We start from the raw sequence: 23,964 nt of genomic DNA, 5'->3' as shown, positions 1-23,964 counted from the left end.
AGATTCGGAAGCCTATCTACAAGAGGCTCAGAAGCCGTTAATCAAGAGGCGTGGAAACCGACTTTAGTAGGAATTCAAAAGCTGAAAGGAGCTTCCCTTCAAAGGGCTCGGAATTACTTTTTCAAGAGGATTGGAAGCCTATTTTCGAAAGGGGGTACCTCAATTAATGCAAACGTTCGAAGGGGTACCTCTCAAGAAAAAGGTTGAGAACCGCTGACATAGGGTAACGTTTCGGCACTTTATCTCATAACTCCCATTTCTATCCCGTTAAAAATAGAGTGATGAAAAGGACTTTGATTTGTCCACCGCCCGAGGCCGAACATCTGGCGGAGAAGAAAACCGAAGATAAACCTCACTCTCAAGAACAGCCTCGGGCTGCAAGTCTTTCTCATAAAGACAAAAAACTGCCTTAAAAAGGACCCAAACAAGACTTAGACTGAGACCCTCTTTAACCAAAGAATCTCGAATAAATACTCTTCTCCGATTGTCCGATACACCGCAGATCCAAGGCTGAAGGCAAAGTCGGGATAGGGATCGTTTCTGAAAGGAATTTAGGTCTGTCTTTCCGCCTACCAGACTTGTGTTCTGTTTTTTTAGCCAAAGCTGTGGCAAATTTCCGAGCATTAGAACTAGCATTAGCATTGTTACGGTGTAATTCGTAGTTTGGACACTAGTGATACTCATGTTTTACTTTTGATTTTTGAAATCCTATCTAGAATGCTATCAGAAATCAAGAAGGGGAGTGGTCCTTGATTCCAGACTTAGATAAAAATAACAAAAGCATGAGGAACACTACTACTTGTCACGCCCGTCTTCACCGTAACTAGGGAGAGGAAGGAAGTGTTGATGTAATACTTACTTAACGAGAGGCCACCTACTTAGCGACACTATCATAAGTACACGCAACCGGCGGTTGTTAGATTTTCCAACAATTCTGTATAAGAATATACCAAAACAACCTGTATAAGAACTGGGCATATGCGAAATTGCTAGATTCTTATACAAATCTATATAATAAAAATGAAATGGTCTGTGTTCGTATCCGCATAACTAGAAAACGGCTGGATGGATTTTCTTCTTTCCCTCAGCAAATATGTTCGTTATCGTTTCCGACGGGTTTATATAATATTTCCTTATGCGAAAATCACGTATAAAGTTGAGTAAATCGTGAAAAACTAAAATTAAGAATCGTATGGGCATTTTGCATGGGCAGTTCATAACGCGCATTTTCGCCTACTATGCAGGACAACGTCTGCCGGGTCGACTAGTATTGTATAAGTATCTAACAATTTTGTAAGCTTTTCTTACATTTTTTGTATAGTTCGAGGGGCAATATCAGGCGGGATTTATGTACCATCTATGCTGGGGTGCAGATGGCAAACGGTACGTGGTGGAGGCGAATGAACCACATGTTGCATCAGCTGTTGGGAGAACCATCCATCGTTCACACTACGAAAATCAGAAGACTGCGGTGGGTCGGGCACGTAGCCAGAATGTCGGACAGTAATCCGGTGAAAATAATTCTCGACAACGATCCGACGGGAACAAGAAGGCGAGGTACACGGCGGGCAAGGTGGATCGATTAGATGGAAGACGATTTGCGTACCCTCCACAGACTGCGTGGTTGGCGACGGACGTGCAGCCATGAACCGAGCTGAATGGAGAAGACTTTTGTGTACTGCACAGGCCACACCGGCCTTAATTAAAAAACTCGAGAACTAATCAGAGGCGAAACGAAGTTCGTCGGGTCTGCTAGTAAATAAATAAATAAGAATTTTATGAAACGCAACCGTTTTGTCTATCTTCTGTATATCAGTCCCATCTTTGCTGTATTTCCTATTCATTACATACCTATACTGCCGCTAACCGCAAGTCGAGCACATCTGTATATGGACGCCCACATACAGATGTGCTCGACTTGCGATTAGCGACAGTATAAGCAGCGTCGAACGAATCACATTCTCTTTATGATTCGTTCATTTTTCCAATTTTCATGTAGGAATAAAATTCAATTGCCGCGTTTGTAGAAATGACTTACAAAAAAAAAATATATTTCGCCAATATCGCGTCTGATCATCACCTCCATATCGGCGAAATACGCCTGCGCATTGCGCGGATTCGTCGGCAGGAGGAAAGAGTTGGACGATGATTCAACACACGCCGACTGGACGATGCCACGGCGAAACAGTCCTTCGTTGAAGAACTGGAGACGCGTGCTGCAGATATTCCGGAAGGTGGCAGCGAGAACAATCTGGGCGAACTGCGCACCCAGAGAAAACAATGGATCACCGATGAGATCTGGAGGAAGATAGAGGAGCGAAGAGAAGCCAAAGCCGCGATAGAGCGATCAAAAACCAAAGGAGCCAAAGTCTTAGCCCGTCAACGATACGCGGCTCTTGAGAAGGAAGTAAAAGCGTGGGCACACTCTCTGGCCGACGAAGAAGAGAGAGGGCCGCCGCAACCGGGGACATTCGCATCCTCTACGATATCTCACGACGCTTAAGCGGGGAAAAGATGAATGCAACGATGCCTGTGAAAGACGCGAATGATCAGTTATTGACCGACCCAACTGACCAGCTGAAACGCTAGTTCGAGCAACTCGAACCACTTTTTGCCAGTGCCAGCCAGGCCATCACCACTTCGGCATGATCTGCCTAGGAATCCTAGGCTAGGATCCGACGTATAACACGCGTCAATTCCGCAGCTCTATCACTACTAGAGATTCAAACAGCCACACAAAGAATAAAATCGAACAAAGCCCCAGGGGTCGATCGCATGCCAGCCGAGATGCTCAAATCTGACCCCCTGACATCCCCTCAACCGTTGCATCGTTTATTTCGCAATATCTGGGACACCGCAACTTTCCCGGTCGACTGGATGCAAGGTATCTTAGTGAAGGTGCCCAAAAAGGGTGACCTGACTGTATGCGATAACTGGCGAGGCATTATGTTGCTGTGTACCGTTCCCAAAGTTCTATGCAAAATTATCCTAGCCCGGATTCGGGAGAAGATCGATGCGACTCTCCGGCGGCAGCAGGCCGGATTCCGTGCCAGAAGATCCTGTGTGGACCATATTGTCACGCTACGACTTATTCTGGAGCAGATCAACGAATTCCAAGAGTCCCTTTACTTGGTATTCATTGACTACGAAAAAGCATTCGACCGTCTCAATCACGAGAATATGTGGGGCGCCCTGAGACGCAAGGGGGTTCCTGAGAAAATCATCGGCCTCATCGAAGCACAGTACGAGGCCTTTTCGTGTAGAGTGCTGCACAATGGGGTCCTGTCCGACCCTATCCGGGTCGTTGCTGGTGTGAGGCAAGGATGTATTCTATCACCGTTACTGTTCCTCATCGTAATCGACGAGATTCTGGTAGATGCGATTGACCGTGAACCAAACCGCGGGCTGTTATGGCAGCCTATAACCATGGCAATGACTTCGAATTAGCTGATGACGTTGCACTCCTCGCGCAACGGCGCTCTGATATGCAGAGTAAGCTCAACGACCTTGCCGAGCGCTCCTCTTCGGCAGGCTTAGGCATCAACGTTAGCAAAACCAAATCGTTGGATGTAAACACGGTGACTCCTTCCAGTTTCACAGTAGCCGGGCAACCAGTGCAGAATGTTGAAAGCTTCCAATATCTTGGAAAACCAAATGGCGTCAGACGGCGATACCAAGATCGACATAGGCGCACGGATCAAGAAAGTAAGGGCTGCCTTTGCGAGTTCAAGAAATATCTGGAAAAACAGGCAGATAAGTGAACGCGCCAAAATACGAATTTTCAACTCTAACGTAAAATCTGTGCTGTTATACGCTAGCGAAACATGATGTGTATCAGTGGAGAACACTCAACGGCTGCAGGTGTTCATTAACAGATGCCTGCGGTATATACTTCGGGCCTGGTGGCCTCACAACTGGATCTTAAACTACGATCTCCATCTTTGTTGTCATCAGAGGCCGATAGCAACTGAAATTCGGGATCGGGAGAGGGGATGGGTCGGCCACACTCTACGTAGGGGCGGAAACGAAATCTGTAAACAAGCAGTAGACTGGAACCCAGCGGGACATCGCAGCAGAGGCAGACCCAGAGGCTCATGGCGGCGAAGCCTCAATAAAGAAATAAAAGAAGTCGACCGAAATCTAACCTGGCAACAGGTTAAAGCGATAGCCGGGCAACGCTCAGGATGGAGATCTTTCAAGTCGGCCCTTTGCACCACCGGAGGTGTACAGGATCCATAAGTAAAAAGTAAGCCAATAGATAAAGTTGTTTTAGTGAAATATAAAATAGAACACCATATACTGTGATGATATGCACTGATTGTTTAGAAATCCTGTTGCAAAATGTTGAGAAATGCTATTCTGTCACCAAACAGTGTAGTATATAAGTATACTTCAACTTTGCATTAGTCATTAGTTACCAAAATTGAGGAAAATCTGATGAAGGCGCCAAATGGTAGTTAAAATTTGACATAATTTATTCAATAACCGTCAATGTCTAACATTTGATGAAAAATCGTTATTGCGCTGTAGAAAGGGAACAAACTGAATATAGGCACGGTCCGCTGTAAGTGTGAAAAAATAAAAATATCGAGCGTACACTCCTCCCACAATTTTGCAACACTCAATGCTGTTCAATACTCTTTATTAATTTGCAAATTAAAACAATTGCGTTACCATGAAAACACTTGTTAGTTGGGATCTGATTTGATTCGAATCGCTATGCTTTTTCCCAAACAAAAATTCGTAAATTAGCCAATATTATATTATGGAACTCTTTGTTCGCAGCATGGTGGGGAAAGGCAAGTAACTATAATAAATTTCACTTCAACTGGACGCGAACACACTATTCGTTCGGATAATTAAGGAAAGATTCTCAGCTCAGCAGTAAGATTCGCTGCGTTCAAATGTAGAAGTTGTACGGTGGAAGATTTTCTCGATTTTCCTTGACATATGAATTCCATATGATACGAGCATTTAAATATGACAAATTTAATAACTGTGAAGACGCTTCAAGAATACTTTGGTCTCTGATCCTCATTAATACATTGGCGGACATAGAAAGCTTTCAATTAATAACCGAGGAAATGCTAAAAAAATACCAAGTTGAAAAGCAGGCCAAGTTCCAGTTTGAATGTAAAGCCATAGAAGAAGTAGAAGAAGATGTCACTAATCCTCGAAAAAAAAATTAACAGATTTTATGAACCAAAATTGGTACTCGTTCGCTTTTGAGAATCGTAAATCAAATTGTTCAATCAATTCTTCCCATGAGTGTTTTATCGTTGTTGGTGGAGTGTAACACAAAAATCTCATAAAATTAATCATTACATGCTATATTTTTCGCCAAGCGCCAGCTCCGGGTTTGAATTTTCATTTTCTTAGCTTGCTTTCTGGCAGTTCCGATCAGTCGCTTGGGGATGGACGCTTCCTGCTTCTGGCGTTCCGCTCGCCGACACACAGAATGAAAAGTTTCAATATTCGATTGTTGCCACCATATTTGGCTAACTGGAAGGCTGTTGGTCGGAAATAAAGTTTTCGGTTTGCGGCGTATACAGAGCAAAAGCATCAGCATGAATATCAGCCCACCACATGACAACCGCAAAAGCCTTCTTTCTAGACAGGCACACAGGGGAGCAAAGATGGTAGTAAGATATATACGTATAGGAATATTAGTGTGCGGTCCGCGGTTTGAAGTTTACGTTGTATAGCGTATTAAAATTGAATCAAGTTTCTTTGCATTAATTAAGAAGCTGTTTTTTCATAGATGAACGATCGCATCACACCTAGCTGTTTTCCTTCATTTATTCAAATGAAATACGAGGAAACGAGGTTGCACTGACTAGTTTGTTATAAAAATTCATTATAGTTGGATTATAAGATCTAGTTGTACTTTTCTCCTACAAGACAAAAGATGCAAATTTCCATATTCATTCTGTCCAAGACAAATGGACTCGTTATTTATTTATCGATCTTTTTTTGCTTTTTTTGTGGAATAAAGGTGTACTGAAAGGCTCTTAATTCACTCCCGAAGAGATTTTTCTATAGAATGCTCGTAGACCCATAATGTTTAATACTAATGGACTCAGCTCGGCAAAAAGAAAATTAATGACTGAATGAATTTAGTTTTAGTGAATAAGTACGCATGCTAGTCAAAAGAAACCGAGATTTTTGCTTTACAGATTCATTCGATTTTGGCAACACGTTAGAAACGTTTGTGTTGCTGAATCGAATGGTTTTAGTTTTCTCATGATACTTCACATTTCTTCAAATATTATGACGCTAGACTCACTGTGAAACTTTTCACGCTGATTTTGAAATCTAAGCGTTTTATTTCTACGGTTTTTTTAGCCGGTTTTAGAATCCAACCATTTTTTTCGCAAATAATGATATTTATATTATTTTGAAAAAAAATACCAAAAATAAAAACCCACATTAATCCACCTAGCGTTGGTGATGCCTTTCTCGCGTATTGTAAAAATAAGAAAAACATATAAGAGAGGTCAAATTAGCACTTTACGTTTTTCTATTACAAACACGCAGAGAAAATCTACCTTTCTGAACTAAAAAATAAAATTATTGAAATATTTTTTAAACCCATATATTTTATTTTTAAAATCAAAACTGAAATATATTCAATTCAAAAATTTTCATTGTTGTTTCTACTGTAATCCAGTGTAACTAGTTTGTGGAGTAAATATTTGAAAAAAAAAAATACAAATATAATTATTGTGATTTTATTTTCCACACGAAACCTATCCAAAAATAAAATAATTGATAATCACAAGAAATTTTATATAACATTTAAAATAAATTTTTGATTATAATATTTTTTTTTTGAATTTAAGAAAAATATTGTTGAAAGCAAAAATTTATCTTTTTGCATTAAAAATATTTTTTGTACAAACAAAAAAATATATTGTAAATTCAACAATTTTTATTTTGTTTGTTGTTTTGGAACATTGTAGAAACAACAATATTTTTCGTCTAATCAAATCTGATTTTTTGTTGAATTCAACAAATAAAATTATTAGCCGGGGAACAATAATTATTTTTGTTGTTTTTATACATAATATCATTGAGTTTAAAAAACATTTCTCTGCGTGAACATACAGACATCACCTCATTTTGTCGAGATGAGTCAATTTGTATACAGAACTACGGATCTCCAAGCCTTGCAGCCTCGAAGTAATCCTATAGCCTTTACGTATTCTTTGCATACGAGAAAGGCAAAATAAATTTGTGTTCCAAAATCAAATGGGGTCTGTATTTTTACGTCTAGAAACGGGAAGGAAATTGGCTTTTATAAATGATATCTCATATTTAGTATTTAATGATAAATAATTTTGGATCATTATCGTAAAGGAGCTTGCACTGTTTCATTCAACAATCCACCCTCTATTTGTCGGTATTGAAAAAAGAAATCTATGGGAAGCGTCACAGTAATAAAACAATATTTTTTCGGATATTTTGCTTGTGATTATTGCGGTTATGAAGGTATCGAACATAGAATCATGGAATCATACTTACAATCAAAAAGGTGGAATATTGGCATTCTTTTTTGTTAAGAAAATTATTTTGAGCTTTTTAGTGGAATGTCTTCACTTGTCATAAGATGAGTTTGTACAATCCCATTTAATTCCACCACCTAATTGTACCTTGACAGACACGTATTTCGACCTCAACAGTAAGGTCGTCTTCAGTGTCTCGTACTTGACTCGACTAGACGACCTTACTGTTGAGGTCGAACTACGTATCTGTCAAGGTACAATTAAGTGGTGGAATTAAATAAATGAGATTGTACAAACTCGTCTTATGCAAAGTGATTCTTTTTTGATTATGTGACAAATTATAGTGCTATTTATACTCCCATACACTAAATTATAAATTCAAATTTCGAACGCAAACCTTGACAAACTGATAGCAGATTGGCATGATAGTAATAATAAACAAGTTTCGTTCCGAAATTCCTTATGAAAACAAACATTCTCGTTTTTTCTCTTCTGTTCTAAAATTCAGTCCAACTTCTTCCGAATAGTGCTCTGAATTTCACGACAATGATCATCGTACGGCTGAGAATGACCAGCAGAAGCGGGATACGATTCGCATTGTCGTGCTATGCTGCTACATGCGAGAGCGCTTGTTCAATAAAGCTGCGTGAGAATTTGGAAAAACACTGACTATGTCTGAGTGTATGCGTGAACGTTTTTGGTGCTGTTTCTGCCTGACGCGGTACCAAATCGCACATCTGCTCTGTTATTGTACCCATTGCCGCATGTTGCCCTCAACAGGAAAAACAAAATAATGAAACGCTAAACACGCTTTTACTCAAATTTATAATATTGTTATCTATGATTAGCTCATCAAAAGGATCGATTTTAATTACACAACAATAGCGAGCTATTAGGAGTAATATAATCCATACACCCATTCAATATTGGTGTCGGATAAAGTATGATATAAATAGCAATATGTTGGATATATATGCGAAAAATCCATTTATCTAAATTCTTACTCTAATGGATACGGAACCAATAAGTATTTCCGGAAGGCTGTTGCGCTTCGTTACACCTCTCTATACTGCCAATTCAGTTTTACTAGCTTCATGGCGAATTCTTGAAAAACAGGACTGCTATGCGCGTATAATTCAATGAAAGTTTGGTTTGTTTTTTTTTGCATTTCGTCAGTTTTTATCATGAAATTCGCACCGTTGTAAAAAAATATAATATGTACCCACCTTCGAAAAAAATAATGGTAATCAATTACAAAGGAATGCCTGCCTGTTCCACGGAGGTTAACTCAAGTTAACTCAAAGAAGACAAAACATGAAAGTCGAGTCAAGCACGGAAAATCCCGAAAATCCCGAATAGAAATTAACCATTCATGGAATAGTTTCAATTATTCAGTACTTACTGTTTTAACAAAGCAAGTGAATTGGTCAACTCAGTATAAATCAATATTTAAATATGATCTCGTTCAAGTCAATTGAACGAAGGTGTTTAGACCTTCATATCGAGCGACTTTCTCGCTTCCCCAATCTAAACCTATTACATTAAGGTCAAAATACGCTTCGGTAAAATTACAAACAAGAGAGGTGCAATCCAATGAGATTGCACTAGCTTGTCTCATAAGAAGTGCTCAAATAAATGGTTAATATGAGACAACTATGTGTAGAACGACCGCTTTGCTGTTGCGGATTTTCATCGTGCGGATCAAACGGAGTATGGAGTTTTATATAGAATTCATAGCTTCAATAATAACAAGAACAGCCCAATTAATCCTCTCGCTCTACAATGCTGCAGCAGCTGCCGGATGCGACTGTGTTAGTGTTGTAGCAACCCGCACTCACCTACACTCAGAAATAAAATAAATCCGTAAAAGATTTGAAATTAACCTATTCAGACATTTTTCACTGTTATACTTTACAAAGTATAAAAAGTATACTATCCAGAATTATTAATTATACTAAGTTGGAATAACGCGAACTTATTTGTGTTAGTATTTTGTCTTTTGCGGAATTTTATATTTTCTTCCATTTACGCCATTTTCTCCATTGCTCTATAGTCCAGTGAAGTCGAAGCGTTGAAAATTTTGTTTTGAAAATTTCAAATTTGAAAGTTTTCGGTCTGTTATTGGTTTTTTTTACCACTGGGAGGGTAAACCTCTGAACACCGCAACCACTAGAACCTGATGAGATTCGACGAAGAAGGAGCGGCCAGCACCGGCTTTATCCCATCAAGGCAAGCGGGAACAGCGGCAAAGTTACTCTGGGAAGGATATTTGATTTCGTTATCATGAGCTACGCTGCTGGCGAAATTGTAAGGAGTATTATTTTTTTTTGCATATGCAGAACAAACATAAATTAAAGTGATTTTTTTTAAAAGATAGCCGCGCAAACCTGAGATGACAGCGCATAATCGTAATCTACAACTTTTCGGCTTGCAGCGGGTAGCTATTCATCTTGCTATCAGCCCTGATAAAATGGAGGAACACCGCATAGCTTGAAACCTTGAAGTACTGTTGTACACGTTGATGCTTCGTCTGATATGCGATTGTAAAGATGGTCATTTTCACGTATATGCCGGGCACCAAACTAATGGTTTCCTATTGGCGCGAGCTGACTAACAAAGATCTTGCCGGAACTCGATAACCATCTGATGATTTATACGGAACGGAGTGATACTGGTAAGCGCAACTGATAAATTTCATATTCCTCGACTGACATTTTGATATATCTCATTCGGCAGGCTATGTATCATACTGCATCGTGCAAAATGTGTCTACCTGCGGGAAGTGGACAATGTCTTTCGATCCGAATTCTCTATCCTCGAAAGACAAACCAGCACAGGACCAAGGCCAGGCACACTCATTTACATCCAGCTTACTACCTCCAGATGGCCCTAAGTGCGATCTATTCTCATCGGCATATCTGATCATCAAATGATGTTAATAAAACTAAACTTTCTCTGTGCAAAATTCATGCTTTAGTTTTTATTTTCATTTTGACAATAAAAAAAACAAAAGACGAACATAACCTAGAAACTGTAAACATATCCAAAATAATCTAAAAAGTTATAAAGCCTACTTATACTAGCGAATGTTTTTCTTAAAGTTATACTATTCCGGTATTGTTGGTTGGAATACGAATTTGGGGTCAACCAGGCGAATAGCCATTTAGAATGACTTTTAAGCTATTTAGTATAAATTTATTTCTGAGTGTACGGCAATGAAGAAAAGAACAAAATACCCGATCCAGTGTTGGCATTTACTCGGTATGCAAAGAAATTTAATCTCTTTACGTGATTTGAAAGAAACTTACTGACAAGTGCATTTCCGCAAATATCGTAACTTTTCAACCCTTCATGATTTGATATTGAAGAAACCATTGAGTTATAGAAATGTCGAGTTGAGGAACATTTGACAAATCATATGAAACTGATATCAAATTAACATAAACATTGCTACAACACATTGATTTTTAAAAACTCAATAGAATAATCATTTTCACGGCGTGTGTATGGGGGACCTTTATGACAAAAAAATGAGCATCGCCAAAACTTTCACTACGTGAAAATATAGCTCTTAAGCTTTCATTTCGTGACTATTTGAAAAAAATCTACCGAGGGGTCTCGAACAACTTTTTTCTCTCCCTGAAACGGATCTTTGTAGTTGGAAGACCAACTATTATTATTTACCGCGTCCCATTTAAAATGAGATTCCTGGATTTTTTATTCCAATAATCGTATATAAACTCAGGGGTACCGAAATTACCAAGTTATAGTCTAAATTAATAGTTTGTTGGAGCTCAAGCGTCAAAGTGCATGACGAAGCCGAACTCGAGATATTTATGTTATCCCCTGCAAACAGCTAAGAAAGGCTTGGATGGAGATTATGCTCTGCATCGTCATCTTATGCACATATACACCCAATTCTTTCCCGAATATATACCAAAATTGAAGCTTTGGTGGTAAATTTGATGGTAAAAAAATGGTAACTTGGCTTAGAAACCTCGCAGTTAATAACTGTGGAAGTGCTGATTGAACACTCAACTGTGAGGCGGCAATGTCTTAGTGGGGAATGTAATGCCAAAACGAAGAAGGAGAAGTAATGTAGATAGACATAAGGCCGATACAAATTTTTAAAATCTATTTTGTCTCGACATCGCAGCAGAGGCAGACCCAGAAGCTCATGGCGGCGAAGCCTCAATAAAGAAATAAAAGTAGTCGACCGAAATCTAACCTGGCAACAGGTTAAAGCGATAGCCGGGCATCGCTCAGGATGGAGATCTTTCAAGTCGGCCCTTTGCACCACCGGAGGTGTACAGGATCCATAAGTAAGTAAGTAATTTTGTCTCCCCCCCCCTTGGATTTTTTCTGACAAAAAATAATATTTTGAGGGGGCAACAAAATAAAATTCGGATAATTTTGAGGATTTCCAAAACATTCTTTAACAAATCCGAGGAGTTTTTTGATTTTTTTCATTTTAATATTTATTTTTTATTATCCCCCCCCTTGACCTTTCGGAGACCAGTAGTACAAAAAGTCAATTAAATATTTCTAACGGCCTAATTCACTTTTTACACTTTTTTTCTGTCGTATTTTTGATTGTGTAACTTCAATTTATCACTAAAAACTATCCAACATGCTCATAGAAATCCTTAATACCTCATTCAAATAGAAATCAGATTTCAATTGATATACGGTAAACAGATGAGCGCAAAAATGAGTCATGCTAAGTGCACAATAAAGGCAAAAATGGAAGTAAATATCTAGCTTTTAGTTTAAAATAAAATCTCTTCTGATTTCAACAAAAAGTGACATGGGTATAAAAAAAACTTAAAAATATGTACTGTATTTTGTCCTAGAGATCATATCGCTGCGATGCATAGTTGATGAGAACGAGTGATTCATCCAGACAAGCAAATTCATTTTACTACAAATGTTGTGGCAAACATGCAACTTTCTATGATATTGCACTGCGTGAGCTTGGAGAAATACTCATTCGAAACGATTATTTTCACTCGAAATTCATTACCAATTTAAAAATTAGTCCACTTTTCATTGTGTTGTCGCATTATTGCTATTTTGCTTTTGGCAATCACTTTCAATGACGTTCAATTATATGGTCAAGCCGAATACCACCAACATAAAACGCAAACACAAAACCTGGACGATCAGAACCAGGGTAGTTTTAGAAGTTTTTGGAGAAGAGTTTGAATTTTTAGACACAAAAATCGTTCTGAAGGGATGACTCTAATAAAATCTAAATTGAAAATCAATCTCCTGCCCTATGCATCAAATGGATCTTCTTCTAAAAAGACACTTATTTTCATGACTCTTGGTACAACCACCAGACTTTGAAGTAATCGATGAGCTTTACTTTTATTCATCTATCTAGTGGAAAAAATCTAGCTCAACAATGATCAGAAGCGTAATTTAGAAAAGCTTTACTAATTATTAAGCCCCGTTAATATTTATAAAAACTCCATAGAATAAAATGTATTCCTTACTTTCAAAACAAAAATATCTTTATAAAACCATCCCACATAGAAATGCCGAGGAAATGTCCAACCTAAACATTTCCTAGACCGAACCGGGAATACAACTCAGCCACCTGCAGCATGGTCTTGGCATGCTTATCTCGGTAGGTTAAAATAGTTTTATATTATCTTGGAAATGTTATAAAAAATCATTAGGTTTTCAGAAATCGTTATGTCTTGAATGTCGGAATCCTGTCGTTTTTGAGCTCAAACAATCAATTTGAAATTTCTCAATTATCTGGAATAATTTCTACGAATTTCGCTAATTTTCATTTAAATCCAAAAAGTATAAAATTGAAACCAAACAAACACTGTTAAAAATATTAGTGGGTTCAACCCTTGCGAAGCAGTTTGTTTGCTAGCCAAATGTTGAACTTAATAATTTTGGCTCCGTCATGCATTTCCATATTTGAGCCTTTAAAATTAGGTTCAAAATAAAAGAACATGAAGAATATTCATTCCTTGTATTTAATTCATGAAAAATAGTTAAAAAAATAAATGACGACTCAACTCGTGAGGGACTCGTGACTGGCAGCTGGTATTAGATTAGAATGCAGGTTCCATTTGAAAAGGAAAAAAAAGTTGTTCGGGACCCCTCGGTAGATTTTTTTAAAATACCCAGGAAATGAAAGATAAGAAGCTATATTTTCACGTAGTTGAAATTTTAGCCATGCTCATTTTTTTGTGATAATATTGTTCTACTGAACACGCCGTGTTTTCAAAGGCCAGATTACGCGTCTAGTATCATGTAACACTAATTGGACATGCTCATGCACATGTCAACTAACAAGCGTCATTTTGCGTTGGACTAAACTGTCTTTGTTTATTCGTAAAGTTTTGACCAACTACCAGGACAGCTAATCAAACACGGTGATGAGGCACTTGCTAGAGCATTGCACTGAGTAATTACCAAGGTTTGGGAGAATGAGGTTCTGCCGCAGGAGTGGATTGAAGGTGTCGTACGTGCTTTGGACTCCGTAAAACGATCCGATCGAATAGAGTTTACCACCATACCAAACTATCTACAAAAGGCTCATTAGAACGGTAGTCGGCTACGAACACGAGGCCTGGACAATGCTCGTGGAGGACCAATGCGCATCTGGAGTTTTCGAAAGAAAAGTGTCGTGTACCATCTATGGGTACAGATGGTGGATGGCACGCGGAGAAGGCGAAGAAACCACGAGTTGCATCAGCTGTTGTTCCCACCGCGAAAATACGACTACTGCGATGGGCTGGGCACGTAGCCGGAATGTCGTACAGTAATCCGGTGAAAATGGTTCTCGACAACTACAACGAAGGGCACAAGTGGATCGATCAGGTGGAAGACAAATTATATGGACTCTCCGTAGATTGCATGGCTGGCGACGTACAGCCGTGTCCCGACAAAATTCCCACAATAGAAAAAGCTAATGACCCAAAAATAAGTCGTAGTTGAAATCCAACTTATTATTATATCTCCAACTAACTCCAACTTAAGTTTGTTAAATTACTACCGTAAATGAATACCAATTTTATCTTCTACATTGCATCCTTTGTATAACTTGCTGAAAATAACGTAAACTATGTGTGAGATCACAATTGGAAAACTTGCTGGCGAAACGAATAATGGTGATGAAACATTTCGACGATATTCAGTTTCAGAAAATTTCTCATGCGAATTGAAGCGTATGAAGTTTGAATATATCCGAAATTATATTATCCACGGTATTGTTTACTAATATAAACAAGCTCTTAAAGAGTTCTGAATAATTTGTGTGCAGATTGTTAACTAAAATAAACGATGAAATGGAAAAAATAGAAATAACTTTTCGTCCCATCGTCCGTTTTAATACTTCTACATGGTTTTATTATTTTGCTGCCCACGACGTCCATGATTCGAAACCGGGTTACACTTTTTGTAAGCAAAATGAAAATATTTCATAAGATTGTCGTATGAAATGCATTTCATTAGAGAATCGTAAGAAAATCAATACATAATCTTGTGGCAAAATTTCAAAAGAGAATCTTACGACCAGTGTATCCAGTATTTTGCGCTCGAAAATGGCGGCCTAGTGACTCTTTTTTGGTATTTAAGAGGTAGAAAATATTTACATGTTTTAATCAATGTAGGCCTCAACGTATTGAAAAACAAAGGCAATCATTAGCATTCTACAAACAAATTAACATCAAATATTTTTCTATAGAATAGGTTTCTCGGTTCAGGTTTTTTAAATATTTCACAATTTGATGTTATAGGAATGCGATCACCGAGCTGTTATTGTCGGCGTAGCACCAACTTAGAATTCGGAAGTCCGGACTTCCGAACCGAACTTTCTTCCGAAGTTTTATCTGTCAAACTAATGGATGCGTTGTTTAGCGCATCTTTAGGGGAATCCAGCGCACTACTTCCGAAGTTGGAAAAGTTGCCTGTATCTGGAGAAAAATCCAACTTCGGTATAAAAAGCGGTATAAATTTATTCCGGATACACAATATTAAAGCGAAATAAACGCGTTCAACGTTTTTCGAAGACAACCCCATCAACTTCTTGCCAGAAGTGCTGTGTTTAGTATTACCTTGGAATATGTTTTCACGCCATGGATATGCTACATAAAAATCTGTGTACACTCCAACAATTTCGTGAAACCGCATGTAAACCATTTTTTTAATTTGAGGCCTTTAAACACGAGGAATCCGAGTGCACAAAATGAAATACACTTAAATCTCAAAATCCATTGCATGTGAACCTAACTATTTGTAGGAAAATATATCATGACAACTTTATCTCCCAAAATACATCTTGACAATTAAGAAGCCTCATAGTGAACAAATATGTTTCATGTTTGGAATCGAAATTTTAGAATCCTGTTGCTTCAGCAAGCTGGATATAAAGTGAAAGAACGAGACGCATTATAAGCTTTTTATCAATTCCTTATAAAATTTACTGGCTTAGTTCAGAGTTGTATTTTTTATCAGCGTTCTCTTCGGTCTTCAGTAGCAAAGAAAATATAGTTGGTGGTCTCCATTAAGAAAGCCAACATGAATGAATGATGCACAGATAGTTATCATCTATTTCATTATATTTCCTCAATGTAATTCGCTTAGGGGAAATGTAAAAAGTTTGTTTGTTTGTAACATCCGGATGAGTGCTAATGTTTATCAATGAATCGAGGCCTACATTGATAAACTTTAGTAGATAAATACCCATAGATTCTAAATTAATAACTGAAACAACCAAAAAATGAGAGAAAGATATTTAATTGTGTGTGACCCATGTAGTAGTACGGTAATATTAAACAAATCAAAAGATTTATCCGTATGGACACCGACTACAAGACCTTCTAGTAAAACCACATACCTGCACTTATAAAGTAATTTTCTGTTGATCGTAGATAGATTTTTCCAGTTGAGGTCGATGAAATATGGTACAGATTGTAGCAAGATTTTCGAAAAAAATTTCGCATCACTTCCGAAATTAGATTTAACGTATGGATTGTGAGAAAAATCCAACTTCGCTGGCGGCTAATTCGGTTTTCTACTGAATTGATAATATTATTGAAACTTGTTCTGGATGATTTGAAGATTTTGTAATCACATTTTTCTGTTTCATTGAATGTAAACCTACTAATTAGGTCACATTAATAAAAAAAAAGATCTAACGATTTCACCAGTTACATAACGCATTCAGAATATGTGTATTACATATTTTTAAAACCTCCTGGCAACCCAGGCAGTTTATCCGTCGTATTTGATGTGCCATCGGGGGTCGCAAAGCATAGCAGCATCAAGAGGAAAAGAATAGTAGGCGACGACGACGACTGCGACTAAACACCACCACCGTCATAAGCCGAAGCACCATTCGTTCGGTTTGTTCGTTGTGATGTGATGAGAACAGGAAGACAGAAAAAAAATGAATGGAGGAAAAATATGCGAGCGAGAACTGGAAAAACTACCAATGATGAAAGAAACCAAGACAGCATAGCAAAAAAAAACTGCGAGAATGGGTTCTCTTATTGTAGGAGAAAAATCAATTCAACAAAAATACCTATTGCGTCAAACGATTTACTAGAGGCATAAAAAACCCCTACCACCATTCCCATAGCTTTTAATGACTACTCTCGTTGTTTTCAAGTGTACGATAATCATTCTCCAGAATCGTATTTTACATTCGTTTCTAAAAGTTTTCTCATTCTGCATAAAAATGTTATACAATCAGATGTGGGAGAGGTACATGGGAGAAAAAATGGAAAATCACAAACCAATTCCAGCGAGATTATCTTCCTGCAGGAGAAATCAGCAAATGTTGTTTTGTAATCGATTATTCGTTTCCGTTTTCCTGTTCTTCTGGTAACAATTTGTTTGGCTGTTTCGTTTTGTTTCTGCTGCTTCCAGGCAACAATCACTACACATGAAAACGGAGGTTAGCTTCCAAAGATATTAGTTGGATCTCAAAGCGATCGCAAAATGAAGTGAAAATAATCTTTTGTATCTTTCGAATGTCCACACACTTAAAACCAAGAGGATAACGTACAACACAAGGAAGCAGCGTAGAACTCCGTTTTATTCGCTTTTGCTTCAGCACTTTCGAACTCTTCTGACCTCGACTCGGCGCGTTGTTCTTCTAGATCCCCGCGAATAAAACTGCACAACAAAAGAAGGAAAATAAAACCAGGCTCCTATGAGCGCTAAACACCTTTGGCCGGACGCTACCTCCGCAGCACGACACAAAATGCACTTTTATAATGAGAGATTATGCTGGAAAAAACGGCGACGACGGCAGACGGCGACGACGACGGGCGATGACAAACAACGGAAAAACACATTCGCTCTCCTCGAGTGCACGCGACGTTCTGATCTAGAGCTAAGTGAGAAGGGACGTTCAAACCGGACGAGTATCGAAGTCGACGCTCATGTTCAACATAAACAGGCAGTCGGCACTCGCCGCCGTCGTCAAGCAACATTGACTATAGGGCACTGCACGGAAACATCTCTTTCTCTTTCGTTCCTCATAAATTTTGACGTTTACTGGCCTTATTGTTTTCTAATTTCTTTGCAGCGAGAAAGAGACAAAGCAGTCCGTGCAGTGCCCTATAGCCATAGCGTTTATAGGCCCGTTTATAGGAAAAATTCATCAATCTTGATGAAATTCTGCAGCTAAACATAAAAGGACGATGATTTTGGTTCTGAAATTTCTCCATGATATAAGTCATAGAATAGATAGACAAATTTTAAATGACTGTAAGCAAATTTTAATAAACAGACTGCATTATAGATATTATGGACTATTATTATAGTCTTTAAGCACTTTTTTGCAACGTGTGATTTTGTTCTATAATTTATAGAACAAAATCAAACGTTGCAATAAAGTGCTTAAAAGTCTTTGGTGCATCAAATTGTGACACAATAGTTTTGTCAATATTATTAAATTGTTTAGGATACACAATTTTATGTTTGTGTGAACGGTGTGAGCACGCTAGCAGATAATTCTCGCTTCTCATCTCATCTCATTCCATTGGACTCACCATAGAGGTTTTGTTTGGTGTGCGTGTGCAATCCCAGAGGCACTTTTAGTTAGAGGTTAGACACTGGTTAGGGGATGTTAGTTATGCTTCCCTTCAAGAAACATAAAACGTAAAAAATGTTATGTTATCTTTCTTTTTTTCGCGCTATGTTGACTTGCTGACAGCTCAAAACAAAACAAAGAAAAAAGAAAATGCGTTTTGTTTCTGGATCAAGTCTTGATCGCCTTGATGGTACTGCATCTCAGGTATACGCCAGTAATCATGGAAAAGTAATCCGTAATTTTTGTTTTAGTTTGAACAGCAATTTTAATTTATTTTCTTTCAGATTCGATAGTGCACCTGAATTTTGCGGTTTTTTCGGGAGTAGGCAATAGAAGCTGCTGTGGATAAAAGCAAAATGGAGCCAGCGATGGACAGAGAAAATGAACTGCACCAGAAATATTTCATGGCGATCATTGCTTAGGTGCATAAAGATAGACTTTTGAGACCAGCGCTTGTAAAAACGGTGGTCAAAGGCCGAGAATGACCTCGTTTCTACAGGAGCGAAAGCAATGCGACAAAAAATTGAATGCGTCAATGCACCGACGTGGAAAAGTTTCGTCGTAAAGCGAAAAAAGGACGCGACGGTTGGCTGAGGCAGGAAAAACTGCTGCGCAGAATGAATTCGAGTCCGTTCCGGTAAGTGATGGCTTGATGAGAAATTATTGAGGTGATATTGTAATCAGACATGAATCTTATCTCTATACTAAAATCGTATATCTGTCCCACATTTGCTGGGTTTCGATTATTGATGATTGATAGACTCGAAAGGTATTTCTCTATAAATACTGAAATAAATACCTCCAGCAGTGTCTCCGTGAATTCTTCACAAAAACTATCTCTGGGATATCCATATCCGTTTGCCCATCAATACTTCCATGAACTCCATTGCGATTTCCTGTCAATTTCTCTAAAAATTACAATGGTGTTTACTCTATGATATTATCTGGGATTTATTCCTGTGAATTCCATATGGGTTGATAGGGTGAAGGATGTATTTTGGACAGTTTTGGACCACCTTTACCGGGGCTCTTATTTTGGATCACCAAGAAGAATTTGCACTCAGTGGTCCTCCCTTACCCTAGTGCTTTTGGTGGGTTTTGAGCACATGATATGATTTCTCAAACTGGATTCTTTTCTATTTTCTAGGTCACGCTGGTTGCATCCTGAGAAGCCACGATCCTGGAGACGGGCGCAGTCAGCCTGACGATGGAACAGTGCATGAAGATGGATACACCCAAGATACGCAGGATAGTTTTAGTTTAGTGAAGAGTTTTGTTGTTGGGTTAAAGGGATCTCAGGTCGATGGATAGAGGCCTTTCTACACTTCTCAAAATTCAATGTGTGATGCAACGACATGGGCATAATTTCAGTTGCACATACCCAAAACAGTTGTTCGTAACGGTATCAATGCGAGTAATTTGCGCTGGCTGAAGACGACTACTGGTGTTTTAATTTAATTTTAATTTAATTTTAATTTAATTTTAATTTAATTTTAATTTAATTTTAATTTAATTTTAATTTAATTTTAATTTAATTTTAATTTAATTTTAATTTAATTTTAATTTAATTTTAATTTAATTTTAATTTAATTTTAATTTAATTTTAATTTAATTTTAATTTAATTTTAATTTAATTTTAATTTAATTTTAATTTAATTTTAATTTAATTTTAATTTAATTTTAATTTAATTTTAATTTAATTTTAATTTAATTTTAATTTAATTTTAATTTAATTTTAATTTAATTTTAATTTAATTTTAATTTAATTTTAATTTAATTTTAATTTAATTTTAATTTAATTTTAATTTAATTTTAATTTAATTTTAATTTAATTTTAATTTAATTTAATTTAATTTTAATTTAATTTTAATTTAATTTTAATTTAATTTTAATTTAATTTTAATTTAATTTTAATTTAATTTTAATTTAATTTTAATTTAATTTTAATTTAATTTTAATTTAATTTTAATTTAATTTTAATTTAATTTTAATTTAATTTTAATTTAATTTTAATTTAATTTTAATTTAATTTTAATTTAATTTTAATTTAATTTTAATTTAATTTTAATTTAATTTTAATTTAATTTTAATTTAATTTTAATTTAATTTTAATTTAATTTTAATTTAATTTTAATTTAATTTTAATTTAATTTTAATTTAATTTTAATTTAATTTTAATTTAATTTTAATTTAATTTTAATTTAATTTTAATTTAATTTTAATTTAATTTTAATTTAATTTTAATTTAATTTTAATTTAATTTTAATTTAATTTTAATTTAATTTTAATTTAATTTTAATTTAATTTTAATTTAATTTTAATTTAATTTTAATTTAATTTTAATTTAATTTTAATTTAATTTTAATTTAATTTTAATTTAATTTTAATTTAATTTTAATTTAATTTTAATTTAATTTTAATTTAATTTTAATTTAATTTTAATTTAATTTTAATTTAATTTTAATTTAATTTTAATTTAATTTTAATTTAATTTTAATTTAATTTTAATTTAATTTTAATTTAATTTTAATTTAATTTTAATTTAATTTTAATTTAATTTTAATTTAATTTTAATTTAATTTTAATTTAATTTTAATTTAATTTTAATTTAATTTTAATTTAATTTTAATTTAATTTTAATTTAATTTTAATTTAATTTTAATTTAATTTTAATTTAATTTTAATTTAATTTTAATTTAATTTTAATTTAATTTTAATTTAATTTTAATTTAATTTTAATTTAATTTTTAATTTAATTTTAATTTAATTTTAATTTAATTTTAATTTAATTTTAATTTAATTTTAATTTAATTTTAATTTAATTTTAATTTAATTTTAATTTAATTTTAATTTAATTTTAATTTAATTTTAATTTAATTTTAATTTAATTTTAATTTTAATTTAGGTAATTTAATTTTAATTTAATTTTAATTTAATTTTAATTTAATTTTAATTTAATTTTAATTTAATTTTAATTTAATTTTAATTTAATTTTAATTTAATTTTAATTTAATTTTAATTTAATTTTAATTTAATTTTAATTTAATTTTAATTTAATTTTAATTTAATTTTAATTTAATTTTAATTTAATTTTAATTTAATTTTAATTTAATTTTAATTTAATTTTAATTTAATTTTAATTTAATTTTAATTTAATTTTAATTTAATTTTAATTTAATTTTAATTTAATTTTAATTTAATTTTAATTTAATTTTAATTTAATTTTAATTTAATTTTAATTTAATTTTAATTTAATTTTAATTTAATTTTAATTTAATTTTAATTTAATTTTAATTTAATTTTAATTTAATTTTAATTTAATTTTAATTTAATTTTAATTTAATTTTAATTTAATTTTAATTTAATTTTAATTTAATTTTAATTTAATTTTAATTTAATTTTAATTTAATTTTAATTTAATTTTAATTTAATTTTAATTTAATTTTAATTTAATTTTAATTTAATTTTAATTTAATTTTAATTTAATTTTTAATTTAATTTTAATTTAATTTTAATTTAATTTTAATTTAATTTTAATTTAATTTTAATTTAATTTTAATTTAATTTTAATTTAATTTTAATTTAATTTTAATTTTAATTTAATTTTAATTTAATTTTAATTTAATTTTAATTTAATTTTAATTTAATTTTAATTTAATTTTAATTTAATTTTAATTTAATTTTAATTTAATTTTAATTTAATTTTAATTTAATTTTAATTTAATTTTAATTTAATTTTAATTTAATTTTAATTTAATTTTAATTTAATTTTAATTTAATTTTAATTTAATTTTAATTTAATTTTAATTTAATTTTAATTTAATTTTAATTTAATTTTAATTTAATTTTAATTTAATTTTAATTTAATTTTAATTTAATTTTAATTTAATTTTAATTTAATTTTAATTTAATTTTAATTTAATTTTAATTTAATTTAATTTAATTTAATTTTAATTTAATTTTAATTTAATTTTAATTTAATTTTAATTTAATTTTAATTTAATTTTAATTTAATTTTAATTTAATTTTAATTTAATTTTAATTTAATTTTAATTTAATTTTAATTTAATTTTAATTTAATTTTAATTTAATTTTAATTTAATTTTAATTTAATTTTAATTTAATTTTAATTTAATTTTAATTTAATTTTAATTTAATTTTAATTTAATTTTAATTTAATTTTAATTTAATTTTAATTTAATTTTAATTTAATTTTAATTTAATTTTAATTTAATTTTAATTTAATTTTAATTTAATTTTAATTTAATTTTAATTTAATTTTAATTTAATTTTAATTTAATTTTAATTTAATTTTAATTTAATTTTAATTTAATTTTAATTTAATTTTAATTTAATTTTAATTTAATTTTAATTTAATTTTAATTTAATTTTAATTTAATTTTAATTTAATTTTAATTTAATTTTAATTTAATTTTAATTTAATTTTAATTTAATTTTAATTTAATTTTAATTTAATTTTAATTTAATTTTAATTTAATTTTAATTTAATTTTAATTTAATTTTAATTTAATTTTAATTTAATTTTAATTTAATTTTAATTTAATTTTAATTTAATTTTAATTTAATTTTAATTTAATTTTAATTTAATTTTAATTTAATTTTAATTTAATTTTAATTTAATTTTAATTTAATTTTAATTTAATTTTAATTTAATTTTAATTTAATTTTAATTTAATTTTAATTTAATTTTAATTTAATTTTAATTTAATTTTAATTTAATTTTAATTTAATTTTAATTTAATTTTAATTTAATTTTAATTTAATTTTAATTTAATTTTAATTTAATTTTAATTTAATTTTAATTTAATTTTAATTTAATTTTAATTTAATTTTAATTTAATTTTAATTTAATTTTAATTTAATTTTAATTTAATTTTAATTTAATTTTAATTTAAATTAAAATTTAATTTTAATTTAATTTTAATTTAATTTTAATTTAATTTTAATTTAATTTTAATTTAATTTTAATTTAATTTTAATTTAATTTTAATTTAATTTTAATTTAATTTTAATTTAATTTTAATTTAATTTTAATTTAATTTTAATTTAATTTTAATTTAATTTTAATTTAATTTTAATTTAATTTTAATTTAATTTTAATTTAATTTTAATTTAATTTTAATTTAATTTTAATTTAATTTTAATTTAATTTTAATTTAATTTTAATTTAATTTTAATTTAATTTTAATTTAATTTTAATTTAATTTTAATTTAATTTTAATTTAATTTTAATTTAATTTTAATTTAATTTTAATTTAATTTTAATTTAATTTTAATTTAATTTTAATTTAATTTTAATTTAATTTTAATTTAATTTTAATTTAATTTTAATTTAATTTTAATTTAATTTTAATTTAATTTTAATTTAAT

The 23,964-nt window shown here is 32.1% G+C and overlaps 1 protein-coding gene across 1 annotated transcript in view; it reads right to left on the bottom strand.

Moving 5' to 3' along the window:
* The window catches only part of LOC134227932 (RNA-binding protein Musashi homolog 1-like), a 145,303-nt gene extending 127,455 nt beyond the window's left edge, over positions 1–17,848 (bottom strand). The window contains exon 1 of the mRNA XM_062709643.1: positions 17,270–17,848. The gene's annotated coding sequence lies outside the window, so the exon portion shown is untranslated. The remainder of the gene's footprint in view (positions 1–17,269) is intronic.
* Positions 17,849–23,964: the final 6,116 nt, after the last annotated feature.

The sequence above is a fragment of the Armigeres subalbatus genome, chromosome 3, assembly GCF_024139115.2.
Source record: "Armigeres subalbatus isolate Guangzhou_Male chromosome 3, GZ_Asu_2, whole genome shotgun sequence".
NCBI lineage: Eukaryota > Metazoa > Arthropoda > Insecta > Diptera > Culicidae > Armigeres > Armigeres subalbatus.
The sequence above is the reverse complement of the archived record's forward strand: the minus strand, read 5'-3'. Positions and strand labels throughout refer to the sequence as shown.